Raw genomic sequence first — 6,240 nt, forward strand, 5'->3', positions numbered from 1 at the left:
TTTTACTGCTTTTAAGTACGAATTGTTTATTTATGAAAACATGAAATCTACTTTATGGAAGGCTGCAATCGCTAAACGGTGACGATAACTGGATTGATGAATACCATGACTGAATCCATTGTATGGATCTCGAAATAGTATCATATAGGCCTACTACAGCGTATATTTATGACTGTACTTGTGCTTGATTATCCAATTAACAACATCTGCGACTGTACCTGTGCCGTATATGTATTGTTTATATACAATGGCTGACTCAGTCGCGCTTGATTAACAACATCCACGACCTACTATGCCAGCCTAGTGTATTTTCCCCAGTTACAATATTTACACTGTCCAGATTCAGTCAAAGCAAATAAAAATACCCAGTGATATCAAGACAACGGAGATCAGCAGCGTCGAGGGAAGGATCCAAAACTTTTACAGATTTAAAATTAAATAATTAAAACTGTAATCAGTGAACAATATGAGCTATACCAATTTTTTCGTTTTTTCTTTTCCGGGGGGGGTATATTTCAATATTTTACAAGCTGAATAACTAATATGATGAATTACAAATTACATATGTTGTACATGTATTATAATTAGAAAATGAACGATTATTTAATAAACAAAGTAAAATAATAAAGGATGTTCAAATACATGTTGGAATTAATTTTTTATCTTCGATTTTATTTTAGAAAGTAATTCGATATGTCACAAAACTATTGATTTCACACCATTTCATTGGCCATACCAATGGCGTCAAACACTGAAAAACAGAGGGGTTTTCTATGGGCGGCGGAAAGGGTAAAAAAGACGTTTATGCAAAACTAACAACTAATTTTATAAACATAATGAAATACAAAACAGACAACCTTAAAAACAAAATCAACAGACTCGTTTGCAAAATCAACAGACTCCGATGCGAAACCAACAATCACCATTGCAAAACCAACGATTATTCACTGAATTGTCGCTAGATGGCGCGCAAAAAATATGTATTACCTGAATTAGCGCTAGATGGCGCGCAAGTTTTTCTACGTCATCATTATTTTTGTACTATCATAGGAACGTAAATCACGCGAAATTATATATCAGGATCCAATTGGTAATCCTCGGAATGTATTAAAGAATATATTATCTGTATCGAAATTATTTGTATAAGGGATCATATACTAGCGGTATATATTACATTTTATACCCATTTTTATCTATTAGATTGACCCTGTGTATGTTTAAGGGAATGGCTTGAGTACTTTAAAATATTTATAAAGAAAAAAATTAAGGCAACATGTGTGTATCCATGTTTTTTGTTTGTTTTTTTTTTTTTGGGGGGGGGGGGGGGGGGGCTTAAAAATAAAGTGAAGGAATGTAGGACAGCGATTACTCCAGGTTTGGGCGATACTGTTTTCGGACTCGGAGAAATTAGGCAAAATGCACATGGGACAAGGTCTACTGCGCATACCATAGCAAAGATGCCACCACATCTTGTACAGGAGTACAATTAAGTCTCATCCTTGTAGCCTTATAGGGTAAATTTCATTGAAGGATCTAGAGGGGGGGGTTCCGGTGGTTGGAACCCCCTTTTATTTTTGTACATAGAGAGAAAAATTTCTGTATAAATACAGAATAAGTCTAATATTTTGAAAAAATGGAAAATCTTTGTCCGCTCTGCTCTGTATATCTGTAGATTTTCGCGTACCTTCCTCCGTGTACCTTCCCAACTCCGGCTAAGAGTTCCGACCACTCACAAGTAACATGCAAAAAAAATTCTGATAGAGGGGATTTATTTATTCTGAGAGTAATCTTTTGCTGTAGTTTTAATTAATATTTTGATTTGGAAGCTCCCTCCACAGTTTTTATTGCCGGAAAATACGCAGATTCAAGCAATACGTGAAAGTATATAATGCAGTGCGAAGAGAAAATTTACAGAAAGCCCCCTCTACCCCCAAAGAAGGACTTTAGAGTGTGGTGCAAAGGTTTTTTTTTTTTTTGGTTTTTGCTTGTCAACTGTTTTTGGAGCCCCCTCTCTTATAAATATATGTAGTTACGGACTTCAAGTGGTCCTGTTGTGATTCTATGCATGAGTGCTGGGGCATCGACCTTTCGAAAACTAATTGCTGGATCCGCCCCTGAATTTCTTTTACGGTTTCATCTATACTGAGAGGAAAAAGAAATGCATAATAAAACTAATTTTGAATAAAATTAAAACTATCCTTTCGAATATGTTTTCCAGATTTATCATCAAACATTTTAATTTATGTTTAATCAACAAATTACCAAAATCTTATGAGACTTTGACTGAAACTTCATGAGTTATTGATAATGATATGTCGATACCCCCCCCCCCCAAAAAAAAATATATATATATCATCATCTCCCTTGCGCAAAAAGTATACCAACCTTGATTATCCTGTTCCTTAGACCATTTATCTTTTCTGTCCTATATAATTCATATATGTACAGGCGCAGATCCTATTTTTCGGCGGGGGGGGGGGGGGTCCACCCCAATAAAAACAATCCAGCCCATATACTTTTTTCACGTGCGCAGATCCTTTGATCCGCGCACATAGATCGCTAAACAAGTAGCGATTAATGAGAGCGGATCAAAGGATCTGATTTTAATCAGATTGCTTCCTAAGTTAACTTATTCTAAAATAAATTTGATAGACTTCACTATAAGTCGTACAAAGAAAAGCAAAAATGATAAAAGTACAACTTGCCAAGTGAATTTTCATGTATCAACAAATTGTGTAATGTATGGTGGCATATTTCTGCCCTTTGTGTGCAAGTTATTTTTCCATCAAATGTGTCGACATGCAAGATAGATATGTTGACATGCAACATAGCTACGACAACATGCAACATAAATATGTTGACATGCAAGAAAATTGCAATGAAATAAAAATTATAAAACAATCTTCAAAAATCTCAAATATTGCCCACATGTGACATCCAACATACTAAATGCTACTTATTTATGTTAACATGCAAGATAAATATGTTGACAGGTAACTTAGATATGTTAACATGCAACTTATTTATGTTGACATGCAACTTATTTATGTCGACATGCAACTTAGATATGTTAACATGCAACTTATTTATGTCGACATGCAACTTGGTTATGTTGACATGCGAGATAAATATGTTGACATGCAACTTATAAGTTGCATGTGAACATATTTATCTTGCATGTCAACATAACTAAGTTGCATGTGAACATATTTATCTTGCATGTCAACATAACTAAGTTGCATGTCAACATAACTAAGCTGCATGCAACATAAATAAGTTGCATGTCGACATAAATAAGTTGCATGTCGACATAAATAAGTTGCATGTCGACATAAATAAGTTGCATGTCAACATATTTATCTTGCACGTTAACATAAATAAGAAGTATCTAGCATGTTGGATGTCACATGTGGGCGATATTTGAGATTTTTTATAATATTTATTTGATTGCAATTTTCTTGCATGTCAACATATTTATGTTGCATGTTGACATAACTATCTTGCATGTCAACATATTTATCTTGCATGTCGACATATTTGATAGAAAAATAACTTGCACACAAGGGGCAGAAATATGCCACCATAGTAATGCATGAACACAATAAAATAATTTTATATGAACTTTTTTTAAGAGTGTAAGGGGTTTTTTTTTCTCTCAAAAATTTTCTCTTGGGGAAAAAAAACAATATCTGCTACTGGTTTCTTGTAATAGTCGTTTGTCTTGCTGCCTCTAATATGTTTGAATTTTAAAAGTCCGACATGATGCTATTATCCGAGGTTTGCAAAATGGATGTTGATAGACAATTTCGCGGGATTTAGACCCGGACTACAATTACATGTACATATATATAGACTTATATAGTATAAACATGTGTTTTGTTTTCTTTGTAACTTTTTAAAAAAAGATTCATTTCCAAAATATTTTTTAACACATGACAGAGTGTCAGATAAATATTCACATAAAAATGGGGGTGTTCAATGTGGAAATCCCTGGTTATTAATAAACTTCTGACGTCTTGACCTCCGAATAGCTCTCGCTTGGCTTAAAATATGTAAACAAACCAAATGACCTCTCATTTCAATACCGTACATATTTCTGTGCTTAATTTATGCTTGAAGTGCACCTTGATGCATATCATTGTAAACTTTTGACATTAAACTTTTATTCTATACCCAGAAAGTTTCACAAACGTGAGCATGTTTTTATTTTTATCATTGAAAGGGAGGCATGCAAATTTCCTTTATGTGCTACTTTTCAGGCTTTTGACCTTCACTCCTATAATTGTGGCCCTGATCCATTTACATTCCTATGATAGTACAAAAATAATGATGACGTAGAAAAACTTGCGCGACATCTAGCGTTAATTCAGGTAAAATATGTTTTCTTGCGCGCCATCTAGCGACAATTCAGTGAATAATCGTTGGTTTTGCATTGGTGATTGTTGGTTTCGCATCGGAGTCTGTTGATTTTGCAAACGAGTCTGTTGATTTTGTTTTTAAGGTTGTCTGTTTTGTATTTCATTATGTTTATAAAATTAGTTGTCAGTTTTGCATAAACGTCTTTTTTACCCTTTCCACCGCCCATAGTTTTCTCCATAATACTATATATATATTGACCGAGTTGCATGCATCAGTTTTAAAATTATTTCTTTTTCAAGAAATGACATTCATTTTTCTAAATATAATAATTGATACTGAATAGAAATTAAAATATTCGATAATTAAATTTTCTAATAAATATTCATATATATTCAAGTTATTCTTCCTTTTTAGAATAAATATGCAAATAAAATACCTTTAAATCTGGACCAGAAATCAGACTATAATTGTTATTAAAACACATTTCATATTTATTGCTCTATACCTAATTATCAAACGTGTGCAAAACGGGAGCACACGGTGAGGCCGAAGTCAGGCGGATTTGATAATTAGGTATAGAACAATAGGTGTGAAACATGTTTTGATAATAATTATAGTCTAATTTCTGGTTGTTATTATTTACTTGAGTTTACCCATTTTAACCTATGTGTTATTAACAGAAAGGATAAAAATTAATTCAATGAAAATAAATATTTATTTGAAAAAAAAAATGAATTTACTGAATATTTTGTTTAATATTATTATATTATTAGTTAAAAAAAAAAGATTGCCATTTCTTGAAAATCAAATAATTTTTAGAGCTGATAATTCAGAAATTGACTTGTACACACTTTATTCTACATCACTGACTGTACTTGTGTATTATAAACAACATCCCTGACTGTACCTGTGCTTTATAAACAACATCCCTGACTGTACCTGTGCTTTATAAACAACATCCCTGACTGTACCTGTCTTTTATAAACAACATACCTGACTGTACCTGTCTTTTATAAACAACATCCCTGACTGTACCTGTCTTTTATAAACAACATACCTGACTGTACCTGTCTTTTATAAACAACATACCTGACTGTACCTGTGCTTTATAAAGTTAACAACATCCCTGACTGTACCTGTCTTTTATAAACAACATCCCTGACTGTACCTGTGCAATATACTGTAGAAAAAAGTCACGTGACGGTCAGGTAGATGGACGCTCTTTTTACCTGCTCCGGTTTTTGACAATTCTATATAGCTATTTGTGGGATTTTAAAACCTTATTTTGTGTACTAAACAGCATAAGAGGTGTTGATAATCAAATTCAGCCAATTTCTATGAGATTTTCCGATGTGATTGTGAAATTCTGCATACTGTATGTGTGTATACAATTGTTTACCGTGTCGCGGAGTTCACGAGTGAGAACTTCTCAGGTAAGCCTTTTGTCAACAATCATGACTTCAGACGTTTCAAACATAATGCTCAAACCAATTTATCTGAAGAACAAGGATCTACAGTCTGATCAGAGTTACTGATTTTGGTCTATATGAGGCGATTCATCATAAGATCGGAGATAACATCCACTGTATTCAGCGTGATAGAGACCTTTGGCGTGTGTATCTAAAGTGTATAGAGAGTAGGACAAAATTGACAATTGAAGGATTCGAGCTTCGTAACCTTTCTATACAGGTATATGACTCAAATCCCTATACTACAGGGGCAAATAGCCCGAATGATCCAATTCTTAAGGTCACAATCAGCGGCTTGCCATTATCTGTTGATGACAGCGCTATTCTGGAAATGCTAGACAGTTTCCAAGTAGAATTGAAAAGTGACATTAAGTACGAAAAAATCAGACATCCTACGACACACCGCATGACA

The sequence above is a fragment of the Saccostrea cucullata genome, unplaced genomic scaffold (assembly GCF_032062105.1).
Source record: "Saccostrea cucullata isolate Sc308-1 unplaced genomic scaffold, CSIRO_AGI_Scuc_v1 ctg831, whole genome shotgun sequence".
NCBI classification, from domain to species: domain Eukaryota; kingdom Metazoa; phylum Mollusca; class Bivalvia; order Ostreida; family Ostreidae; genus Saccostrea; species Saccostrea cuccullata.